The sequence below is a fragment of the Candoia aspera genome, chromosome 4, assembly GCF_035149785.1.
Source record: "Candoia aspera isolate rCanAsp1 chromosome 4, rCanAsp1.hap2, whole genome shotgun sequence".
Taxonomy (NCBI): domain Eukaryota; kingdom Metazoa; phylum Chordata; class Lepidosauria; order Squamata; family Boidae; genus Candoia; species Candoia aspera.
In genome coordinates, this window is record NC_086156.1 from 26733467 (window position 1) to 26745825 (window position 12359).

General features: G+C 36.0%; 1 protein-coding gene across 2 annotated transcripts in view; it reads left to right on the forward strand.

The window, feature by feature from the left end:
• UMAD1 (UBAP1-MVB12-associated (UMA) domain containing 1) overlaps positions 1 to 12359 on the forward strand; it is a 53965-nt gene that overhangs the window by 4058 nt on the left and 37548 nt on the right. The window lies entirely within an intron of this gene.

Consider the following 12359-nt stretch of genomic DNA (forward strand, 5'->3'; position numbering starts at 1 on the left):
ATGAGAGTTTGTGTGCTGCGTCATATCTCAAATCCTTTGTGGGTTTTCCTTTAGAGAGTGAGAGTGGAAACTATTCTAGTCATGTGCCTGAGGGAATTAAGTAGTACTACTGCTTACTATATATCTTGTTTTTCAGTAGGAGTTGCCTAGTGCCAAGGCACGCATGCTCAAGGGTATGTGCTCGTGTGTATCCCAATGGATATATAATATAGTTGATCCTGCTGGAAAAGAAAGTTGCCAGAACGATTAATTTGATAGGAACAAAGAAAAACAACATTGCTTTATATGGGTAAATGAAGTACAGCACAAGAAATGTTTATCCTTTTTCATTACCTGTGGACTGTTGAATGCCATAGTTATATATTCCTTGTGTTAACTAATTTGATGCCATGAGTCATGTTCAGATCCTGGTGACTACATGGCATCAAATTGACTTCAAATATTTATCATTCCAATCTGTCCTCATCCACCCACTTAATGTTTATCTTTCTCTTCTGCTGCCCTCAAATTTGCTAGGCATAGGGATATTGTCTAGCTCATTATATGTTCACATTATATGCCCAAAGTATGTGAGCTTTTTGCCTTAAGAGAGCAGTCAACAGTCAGAATTAATCTTAATCAGTCCATAGGAAGTAGTTTGTGATTCTTTTCTGGAAGATTTACTTCCTAAAAACTGTCAGACCACCACTCAAATTTCTGAATCGATGTGATCTGGATTTAAAACAGAACATTCTTGTATTCAAGAATGTCGCCATCAAAGTCTTAAACAAACAAACAAAGAGGCACAGTAGTTTACAGATAAGGTTATAACTTTCCAAACAGGAAGTGGTAAAAAATTACATACGCTCTTACTGATTGCCTTTTCAATGGCAAAACTGCAACATCTCCTCTATGCATTTGACATGCTGCAGAGTTACTTTGACTAAATATGCATTATTTGTGGTGTTCTTTTATTTTTGTGTATTTAATAAAACTTCCCACCTGATAACCTTCTCTATAAAAGGCATTGTGATTTTGGTCTACTGATTGCCACTTTTCTGTAATAGCTACCCACAGAAGTGAGAGATCGTTTGGCTTTGTTGTTGTTCTCTGTTTTGTGAATAATAGGGTTAGAAGTTCCACGTGTCTGATTACAGTAGTTTGAATTCAATGGGCAAGGAGTATGAGGAGACCAGAAAAACAACCCTCTCCAGTGTCATTGATTTCTAGTCGCATAAGGAGATAATTGCTATGCGTTCATTCAGTGTGGAGTCAAGTAATCCTCTTGGGTACTGGTTTTACACAAAAACAAAGTGCAGTATGCTTTTGAATCATTAGGTGGCATATTTTTTCATGTTCACATATTCCTTGACTAAATTGAATCCAGCGTTAATTAACAGCCTACTCTTCTATCTAAAATCATATTTCAGGATTTTAGATGTGTTACCAAAATTAATGGAATGAAATTTGTAGTCAGTTTGCAAGTTTGAAATAATGATAACAAGAATCTCAAGAGCTGTTTCATTTTTTTTTCCAGAACACGATTACTAATGGGTCATATGAGAATAAAAAAATTATAAAAGAAGTGAATTTGCGTATTTTCAAAGAGACAATAACAGAATGCAAGAATAGGAATTAACTATCAGCTTCATACTGTATTAATACTGTTAAAGAGTATTATGTTGGCTAACTTCAAGAACAGAGTCGTATCTTGGCTGAATGAACTTGGTAGGAATCTCCTATGCAGATTAACAGAATTAAGTTAGAGAACAAAGGAACCTCATAATTTTGTGATATAAGAGGTGTTTTTCTTAAGAGTAGAATCTGCTATGTACTGCTTTCTCTGGACTAGGTATAGTATCATGTCTAAGTGTTGCCACTGCCATCTGCAAACACAATTGTCTGTCTTCCAGCAATTTTATTCATAGGTGGAGTTTGTTATATAGTTCATAGTTCTGTAAATACAGTGGGTGTAACCTTTAGGAAATAACATCTACATTTGGATTATATGGGATAGAAGCTGTTAATCTAATATAGAATGTTATAATTTGCCATGAAACCTATGCGAATTTATAAAACTACACTACTTTTTAATTCTATATCTATATATCTCTCTATCTCTCTATCTCTATCTCTATCTATATGTAGTTGGCCTTTAACATACTTTTAAATACCTTAATCTGAAATTATAATAAGATTTCAAATAGTCCAAGACCCCAAAGGTGGATCCATTGTTTAGAGGGTCACCTTTCAATCTCTGTCTTCCCTCTTCATTCCAGATATCAATATTCCCCTGAAACATGTGTATTTATGGTCAGGTTAGTTCTGCAGGTAGTCCTTGGGTTGTGACCACTTGTTCAGCAACCGTTCAAAGTTACAATGGCATTGAATGAGGGGGACCTATGACTAGTCTTTGAAGTTGCAGCCGTCACAGCATCCCCAGAGTCATGTGATCACAATTTAGGTGCTTGGCAACTGGCTCACCCTTAGAATGGTTGCAGCCTCCCGCAGTCACATGATCACCATTTGTGACCTTCCCTGCCGGCTTCCCACAAGCAAAGTCAATGGGGAAGCTGGCAGGAAGTCACAAGTCACTCCTGTTCCTGCTGCTTATTTGCCCACCTGCAGCACCTGCCCATAACACCCACCCGCAGCACCTGCCCGCCCAGGCTCCGTAGCATCTGCAATCTGTAGCACCTGCCTGCGGCAGCTGTCCACCTGCCTATGCTCTGTAGCACCCACCCGCTGGCCTGCTTGCCTGGGACTCCCTCCTCTTCCCATGTTGTGGTCACATGAGGTCCTCACTTAATGACTCATACAGTTCTGGGATTATGACGGCAACTGGAACTGCCATCACTAAGCAATGCTGTCACATGACATTGCACTTCACAACTGCATCACTTAGCAACAGAAATTTTGGTCCCAATTGACATTGTAATCCAAGGACTATCTGGTACAACTTTCATTTGTGTGAAATATTTAATTGAGCTTACAGTATTATAGTTGCCAAAGACTGGTGAACAAATATACTTGCTACATATATTATGGGAATATCCCTTTCTACTCAGCAATTGTCATAAGCCAGAGCCCTCTGACTGAGCTCTGTGTTCCCCAGAGCTTTCTGCTCATCATGCATGTCTTTCCTAGGATCTGCCAGTGCTAACAAATATGTTTTAGTAATACTCTCTATTAGTACATCATTGCCCCTTTCAGTCTCAGCAAGAGCATTATATATACACTGCAGAATGAATAGTGTGGCAGACTAAATACTTTGTCAAGTTTCGAAGTGCCAGAGAGTGAGGGTAAAAATGATTGTGCCAAGAAAAGGGAAGCAGTGGCATTCAGAGATGACTGAAGAGAGGAAAACAAGGAAGTAGTAATTTCAAACTCAGAAGAAGCAAGCTCATGTTTAAAGAGAGATCAATAGTAACTTGGTGTTGAGCTTCAGAATAATTTGATCCCAGAATTCTGATTTCCAATAAAGAGCTTGCCCTTCTGGGACCAAGTGATAATAATCCTCATGTGATAATAATGCTGAAACTTATTTAAGACGTATAAAAAGTCAGAGCAACAGTTGATCTTATAATGTTTTAGTTTTTTAAAAAAAAAATTTTATTCAAGAACTATTATTTAAATTTCATTGAAAATACCTCAGTTCAAATATAATTTTAAATTCTGTTACACATAAACTAAGGCTGTATGCTTTCCTTCTTTTGTTTTTTGTGAGGAAAACTAAAAACGTATGAGTTTAAACAAAACACATTTTCCTGTGATAATTAAATTTAGGTAATGTTGTTCATTAATGCCGGATTGGGCAACCTCTTAATGGTGAGGGGTACACATAACATTTTGGGGCCTAAGAGACACATGGGTGAGGCACTGATGCAAACTGAATGAGACTCACTTTCTTGTTTTTTTGCTGGGGGGTTAGAATTGTGGGCATCTTTGTTTTTGAAATGATGTTAAGCCTTTTGTAGTAAAAACAATACAGTTGTCAGGTGTTCCCTACCTCAGTAGAGAGGAATTGTTGGAAGTGATAATCAGAGAAGGCTCCAGTTGCCATAAAGAAGGGACTTGAATTCTGAGGTTGGCTTCTATTATGATTAGTGAAAATAAACCAGTATTTTATACTGATTTTAGTTTGTGCAAACTGAAATTCAAATGTCACAAAATCTTCTGAGTAGTTGTAAAATTGAAATATTCTTGTCATTGGAGAGAGAAGTAGAAAGAAAGAACACCTGAGCCCAAGACTATGTGAATTTTTTAATTTTATTGGGAAACAGTGGCTTCCTAAACATTTAAATTGGGCTATACCTTTCTTTCTTCGGTATGTTCTCTGTGAACCGATTTTTTAGGAACTTTTGTTTGCCATCTGTCACTGGTCTGGTCCTCTCTGATTATACTACACTGTTCATTTCTCTGGGGGGAAAAGTCTTCTAGATTTGTTAGGTTCACATACTTAATGCAGTAGATCTCTGCCCTAACCCTGGTAAATCCAAAATACAGGAAAAAAAGTCTTCCCAGATACTATTTTTGCATGGTGGTGTAGTAGCTTACCTTTTAATCTCTTTATTGCTTCTACAATTTACTGTTATTCTCTGTGTTTTCTGCATTTCATTTTCCTCAGATTTCATGGTTTACAATCCCCCTCCTACATAAATACACACGTGTATTTCTTTAATTCAGGCTAGCTCTTCATCAGTTTGTCCATGCATGCCTATCCCATAACAGATTCTTAATCTTTCAGGATGATGTAAGACTCCTTGTTGGCTTTCTACAACAAGTTAAAATAATTATATTGCTGAAAATTTTTATAACATTTTTGTTGGTCTGAGTCTGTAAATAAATTCAATTCAATCCAATCCTTATAAAATTTTATCCATTTTTAAAATAATAAGTACAATGTACTTATGTACTTACAATGTACTTACAATGTACAATGTAATTACTTACATGTTTTTCAATCAAACGTTTAGTATATAACATTAACTTCCAGTTCAAAATAAAGGTTATGTAAAAAAATATGATTCAGTTTAGCTTTTGATTCAGTTTTTGTCTGGCTGTAGTCTTCTTTATAGAGTTTTCTATTTTACTGATGTTTTAAAATAACAATTTAGCATTAAAATGAATTGCAACCAGATTTTAAGATATATAATTGATTAGAGAAAATAAAGCTTAATAGGGAGACCAGAAATGAAATAGAAATGTTCATCAGGAGTCATAAAAGAACTTGGCAGATATTTCATCCTGAAACAGGCATGGTATTCCCCCTGTGATTTTTACATTAAGATCAAGCTTTATATTATTTGTTTTGAAGGCATGTCACAAAAAATAAAGGGAGAATCAGCTATAATTGTATAGGTTAAAAACTTATTTGTCTAATTCCTTATAAAATAATATTGGGTTCATTTCAGTATTGCAATATAATGTTTTGCCTTTCTAATTCAGTTTGACCTTAGAAAGGATAATACCCAAATTTCGTCTTGGAAGGGCCACTGACAGGAGGTGAATTATCTGTTACTTTAAAATGATCACCTGCTTCAAAGTTGTCATAGCTAAAGCTGTGCTGACAGTTCTGGCTGTTGTTCAGTTGCAGAAAAGTGATGCAGCTTTGACATTACACATGTTTCATGTAATAGTACAGATAGCTGGTGATAGGGCAGCTTAAACCCATTGGTATCAATTACATCTATGTTGACATCAAGTTCTTATCCTTATGTAGCATTACCTTCCATGCTCTTACTGGCAATGGTTTCTTTTTCCTGAATTATCTACGTTCTGTGCTAGTGTGACTATTTTCAGTATCTTATTCACTCAGTAGCCATATCAGTGCAATTATTTTCAGATAAGAATTGGATTCTGACAGTTTATGCCCTCTAATCCCTAGTAAGTTCTGATTTAGAGTTGATTAATGTTTAACTGATCAGTTTAGAAAGTCAAGAAATATTGTTTGTTGTGTTTTTGTTCAACTGTTGAGCTTTTATATGTGTACTTTATTGATATTAACTTTAAGGCTGCATAGTAAGTGCAAAAGCTGCATTGTTTTTGTCTTTTCAGTATTGCTGGCAGATTACCAAATGCAGCAGTGTACACTGTGCTTATATATTAGGACAGTGCTCCCCAAACCTGGATAAATTACAGAAAATTGGGTAAAAGTGGTTTTTCTTTGGGTAATTACACACAAACCCATTACCCAATCACAACAGGGACATTTAAATTGACTTAAAATGTTTTACCTACATTGGGTAAAAGGACTTTCTGATCAGCAGTTTTGGGTAATGCAGGAAAAAGTTTGGGAAGTACTGCATTAGGAAAAGATAAATTCAGACCAACAGCCAGGTAAGATTTTTGTTGTTATGTTGTTCTTCATGGGCTCTGTTGAAGTGAATCCATGCTGGATTGTTCTTTTCTAGAATTCTGTGGCTGTATGCAGGGCTGCAAAAAGGTTTTCTTAAATTGTGGCTTCCAGTGTTTGCTACACCAATTTAACTTTTTTTTTAGAAATCCCTTTGACAAACTTTTTTGTGTATTGGGACATGGGTAGTTAATAAATGTTACCATCCAACTTAATCATGTGATCCTAGGATGAAAAGGAAAGGAGGAAGGGCTTGTTTCAAACTCCAGTTATTCTGTATGTGTTCTCAGTGGGATCACAGAACACTTGAAACATTCCAATTTTCTTTAAAACACTGCCACATGTTTTCTGATTCATGCATACCCAATGGGAATTTATGCATGGTCCTTCTTGATTCATTCAGCTTTAAAGCCCTGAGGAAGTGTGCTTAATTAACCTTTTAAATGTAAGGTTGAACTGAATTATATTTTAAAATCAATAACATATCCATTCCAACCTCCTTCCCATTTTATAGATACCTCTTCCCCAAGTCCCTCCTTTATTTATTATTCACATATTTATTTTAACATATCCAACTCCAGAATGAGACAAAATTGACAATAGGCTAAAATATTAAAAAGCATTATGAAATTAACTAATGCTACAAAACAACAAAATGTTAGAATAAGCTACAGAACAAGAGCCAGTGAAGGCATCTGCTTGCAGAAAGAAATCTTTTGATCCTGAATCCAAAAGTAAAGAGAAAATAATCCAATCTGTAATTGCGCTGTAGGGAGTTAAAAGCTTTGTACCCACAATAGAAAAGTGCCTCTCCCACATTCCTCCCAAATGTGCTTTTTTTAAAAATGTTGACAGGATCAGAAGTAGGTTTGAAAACATACATTATAGACCAAAATCAGGATTTTATAGGAGACTGCACTTAAATAACCAAAGCCTAAACCATTTAGTGCTTAAAAATCATAATTTGAATTGATTTAGAAATAAACAGGAAGTAAGGGTGTGCTTGAAGTGAAAGGAAGATGTGCTTTCAAAAGAACCACCCAACTTGAAATGTTTTGTTGAAATGCATCAAATTTTCTGTGTTTCAGCGGAATAACACTCAAAGTATTTCAGTCATAGGAAACAATGGGAACTTGGAAGAAGCCTCTTTCTCCTTTGTTTTTCACCCTGGGCCCAGAAAATTACCTATGTTGGAAGTCTGCTAATGGCCAGCTAATGTGAAGGGGGAAAAAAATCTCTGAAGGGTTAATTTCTAAAACATGTTAAAGTACTTTGAAGACATAGTAGTATCCCTGTGGAACATTCTTTCTTATGTCCACTTAAAAATAAATTAATTTAGATTATAATCTGTTGTCAGAATAGTCATTCCCTCTTCTTCTTTCAGACAAATCTTTTCAGATCTTAACTTTTGAGGTGCTGAGTTAACAGGAGAAGAGAGCTAATCTTTGAATATTTTTTCAGTTAGTATCTCTCCCAAGCTGATAGGCAAGCATTAATTGTTTGTGTTTTAAAACTTATCCTCTGTATCACTTTTCTGTTGGCAGTTCCACCTTACATGTTTCATGTGGCACTAAAGAAAACAAAAGGTATGCTTGTAGCAATGTGCAAAATAGCCTGTTTCCAGAAAGATCCCATATGAAACACCATTAACCATCAAGCAAATCACAATTTGACTACTAGTCTTTACATTTGCACCTCTTCAGCAGCATTAACAGTAACCTTTTGTAAAGCATGGTAGTACACAGCACACCTTTGCATTACTAGGTGTTAAAATAAAGAACAGCATGACACACACAAACTCTAACTGCAGCCCACATACTAACAGGAACAGTAATTTCTCCATAGCAAACGATTTTTCAGTCGTTTACCAGGCAGGCTGGCAGACATATTGCTGTGAATAGTCTTCTATCTAAACATATATATAGCTGCTGCTTTCCTCTCAGCGCTACTCCTTCATCACCCATTCACTCTAAACCAGCAGTAGCAGGAACGTGTCATGTTTCTGCTGTTGTACTGACTGGTCTAGAAAAAGTTTAGAGAAAAAAGCAACCCAATCTCAAGCCACAAAAGAACAACTCAGTCAGGGAGCTCAGACCAACTGAAATGACACCACTTGAAATGGAATACTGTAAATCATTTTGTTTTGAGCTTCAAGATTCAAAATATCTATTCTGAAGTTGAGAAGTTTCAAACTTCAAACAACTTCAGTGATAGGAAGTTAATAGAGATAGAATACCAGTAGAGACATCTGGCTAATTAAATCCAATTAAAACTAGTAGCTGTGTTGAATTACCTTGTTTCGAAACTGTTTTTTAAAAAGTAATCCTTTATCTATGTATCTTGTATCTATGCATGTTAAACAAATAATTGGGTTTAGAAATGGAGCAACTGGATATGATCAGTTGTGCAAAATAATATTGGATACAAATGTTCAGTCATAAAAATGCACTCCTATAAGACACCAAATGGAAAAAAATTACCAAAGAAATAATAAGTGGAAAGACATAAATGAAGGAAGAATGTGTTGTCCTGGTGCCTTTTGAAGTTATTTAGTTTACTGTCAAGTCAGTTTTGTCTTTTTCCCTATAGGAAATACAAATGGTGGTATGTCTGGTGTTTATTTAGCTCCTCTAAAGTTTTCTGGTTCTTTTGTAAGGAAATAAAAGACTACCAACCACATTAGGAAACTTCTGAGTAGGTAGCAACAGTTCCTTGCAGAAATGTTGCTATAAAGGAGATGAAGTACTATCATCTTTGCGCAGAAGATGTGAAATAAGAGTTGAAAGTGAATAGAATATTCTTTTTACTATAAAAGAAGTTGAGCAGTGGCAGAAATTACCTATTATAGTTATGGAACCTTTTCTCTACAGAAAAGAAAAAAGGAAATGTCTGCAAGCTCTATTTCATAATGATTAAATTTGGCAGGTTTGTTATTTCAAAACAGTCCTTGAAACAGTATTACAGATGTTGTATATTAAGAATACCATACATGCATACTTTTCAATATCTTTCTACTGAAAAATTTGTATATTACCCAATCCCTCTGCTATATAAGAGTTATAATAAACCTTTGTTATTGACAAGTTTTCTTGAAAAACCTACAGCTAAGAAAACAAACTGGTTTATATAACATACTCAGCTATAATATGGTTTCTTTGGTTTTGACTTAGCACAATCTATTAATCTAGCCATGGTTTATGTTAGGATAATTTAAGAACCCATAATTTAGTGTGATGTAAATCCAAGTCACTGTTTCTATTATGCTTTGTATGCATGAGCTATGATTTCATTGTATTACAAATATCGTGAGAAGTAGAGAGCCAGCTGTCCTTAGGCTAGAACTAAGCATTGTACAGAGTCCATTAATTTGTGGGAGGCACTGAAAGAAAAAGCTTCATATTTGAGCAGCCATGAATATAAGAGGTACTTAATATTGTCATTCTGGCAGTGGGCAGTCAGCTGTTTCATTTGGCTTCCTTCATATCTTCAATAAGGATTCTTACCTAGCCAAACTGTGTCTGCAAGATTTCAGCCAAGCCCTAGCTTAGGAAATGAGTTTAGCTGTGTAAAGTCAGCAAGTTTGTGATTTACTGCTGAGTCCTGGTTGAGGAAAGCCTGACAAATGTTAAGTTTATTTAGGTGAGAATCCAAAGAAACATTGCTCAGAATACTTTGCACATGGATATTATCTATCAAAAACACATGTAGTGAGGCCCAGAGATAAGTGTTGGAATTTCATGTCTTTGCTCACCTCGTGTAATACTTTGAATATGAACCAGAACCTATACCTCATGTAATATTTTGAATATGAACCAGAACTGATGTGAACTATTATATCAGCAGACAAATTCACACAACAATGATTGGCTATGAAAGGTTATACTATCATTTCCTTCTGTGGGTATTTATTTACATGTGAAGATTCTGTATCTAGAGAAAGGATATGTAAATCCAAGATGCTGCTCCTCTTCCATCATAGGTACTACATACTTGCTAAGGCTATATGTAAAGTGATTCTGTATTTTGCGATAGTTTGCAAATCTTGCTAAGCTGTGGTTTGTTTAATTATAGTTTATTGATATTAACACTGTTTGCTGGGTTGATGAAAACTTATTATAAACAACTATTTGCAAACCACAGTGCCTGGGTTAGTTCAGTGAACTAAGCCAAACCAGGCAAGACATAATATAGCTTAACACAGTGATTCTCAACTTTTGGTATCTAAAATCCCATTCTGTTAAAAAAATCTGGCCCCTCAAAAATAGAAACAAGAAACCTGCCTTTTCCAAGAATGACACTGCATATTTACAGGCATTCAGTTTTTATATTCATCAGTTACAGTAAGTTTTGATAAAACATTAAAATAATATTATTGATGATACTGTTATAATTGTGAAAAGATGGGGGAAAGTGAACTAATTTTATTATAGTTATGTATTTATATTATATATTGTTGCATTTTATTCTATCTGTTGTAAATCACCTAGGGTTCAGTTGGATTATGCGTACCTTAAATAAATAAATAACTGGGACTGAAGCAATATTTGTCACTGTGGAAGGAATTTGCTCTGTAACTCAAACCAAAAAATACATCCTTCAAATAAGAGAGAGTTGACTGGTATTTTATTTTGGCTCTTAAACCCTAATCTCTCAGAGACAATTCCACTCCTGGAAACATTCTGCTAAGACATTCATTTCCCTTTACATCAGTGTATTTGTTGGAGAAGGCTGGTTCTTCCTACACAGCTCTGTTCTCCTATTTCCCATGGGCTCTTTTCTGATTTGAGAGGCATTTTTCATCTCACCTAGATTACTTCTGCAGACGAACAGTGGTATGCATATATTGGGTTGAAGTTAGTGTATTTTGTGATTCTGGCAAGTAATTGTAACAAATAAAAGTCTAGAAAGGGTTTCTGTTAATTTCCTCAGTGTTTTGCAATGCATGCAAAATTCTTGAACCTACAGCGACTAGACACTAATAACCATTGCATCAGAGTTTATAGTGCTATTTGCATAAATTCTAGCTGCTCATTGGATCTACAGTTTGAGCTCAATATCCCTTTTTCCATATACAGGTAGTCCTCGCTTAACAGCCACTCATTTAGCGACAGTTCAGACTTACAACAGTGCTGGGAAACTGACTCACGACTGATCCTCACATTTACGGCCGTTGGAGCATTTCCCCCACAGTCACGTGATCACGATTCGGGCTCTTAGCAGCTGGTTTGCATTTACAGCTGTCGCAGTATCCCATAATGCGTCTGCCATAATGTCAGAATACCAAATAATTAGGCCATGGCCTATTAGCCTGGAAATGCAAACTGATTTGCATTTACAGCTGTCACAACATCCCATAATGTGTCTGTTATGCAGCTGCAGGCTACATCCCCTCTTATCTGATTGTATCTTAGGCAGCATCTCTTCCCCATCTCCCAAGGTCATTCTCACATACCATTACAAAGTCATTAGGCGAATCCTGCCCAGTCATTAGGCATGACGCCACATTGTTGCCATTTGCTACCTCCTGCTGGCTACCCCATTGACTTTGCTTGTGAAGCCAGCAGTGAAGGTCGCAGATGGTGATCACGGGATGCTGCAATGTCATAATTGCAAATCAGTTGCAAAGCATCCAAATTGCAGTTGCGTGACCGTGAGAACTCTGTGACGGCTGCAATTTCGAGGACTGGCTTTTAAGTCTCCTTGTTCAACACCACTGTAACTTCAAATGGTTGCTGAATGAATGGTCATTAACTGAGGACTATTTGTACTTTATAATAGATAATGGTTAGGATCCAGTGAGTAGCATATGTAGTTCTGCATTTCTAAGGGGGTTTTGGTCTTATATCCTCAAACAGTATGCACATACTACTTTTTTTCAAACCAAGGAGACACTTTAAACAGTTATTCTGGGGTGACATGTGGACTCTGCTACAGTATTTAAAGAAAAATACTTTTTAAAAACATTTCACAAGCCACATCCAAGACTTTGGATGTGCTTAATGTAGTTCTCTGAGTCCTAGCCAGT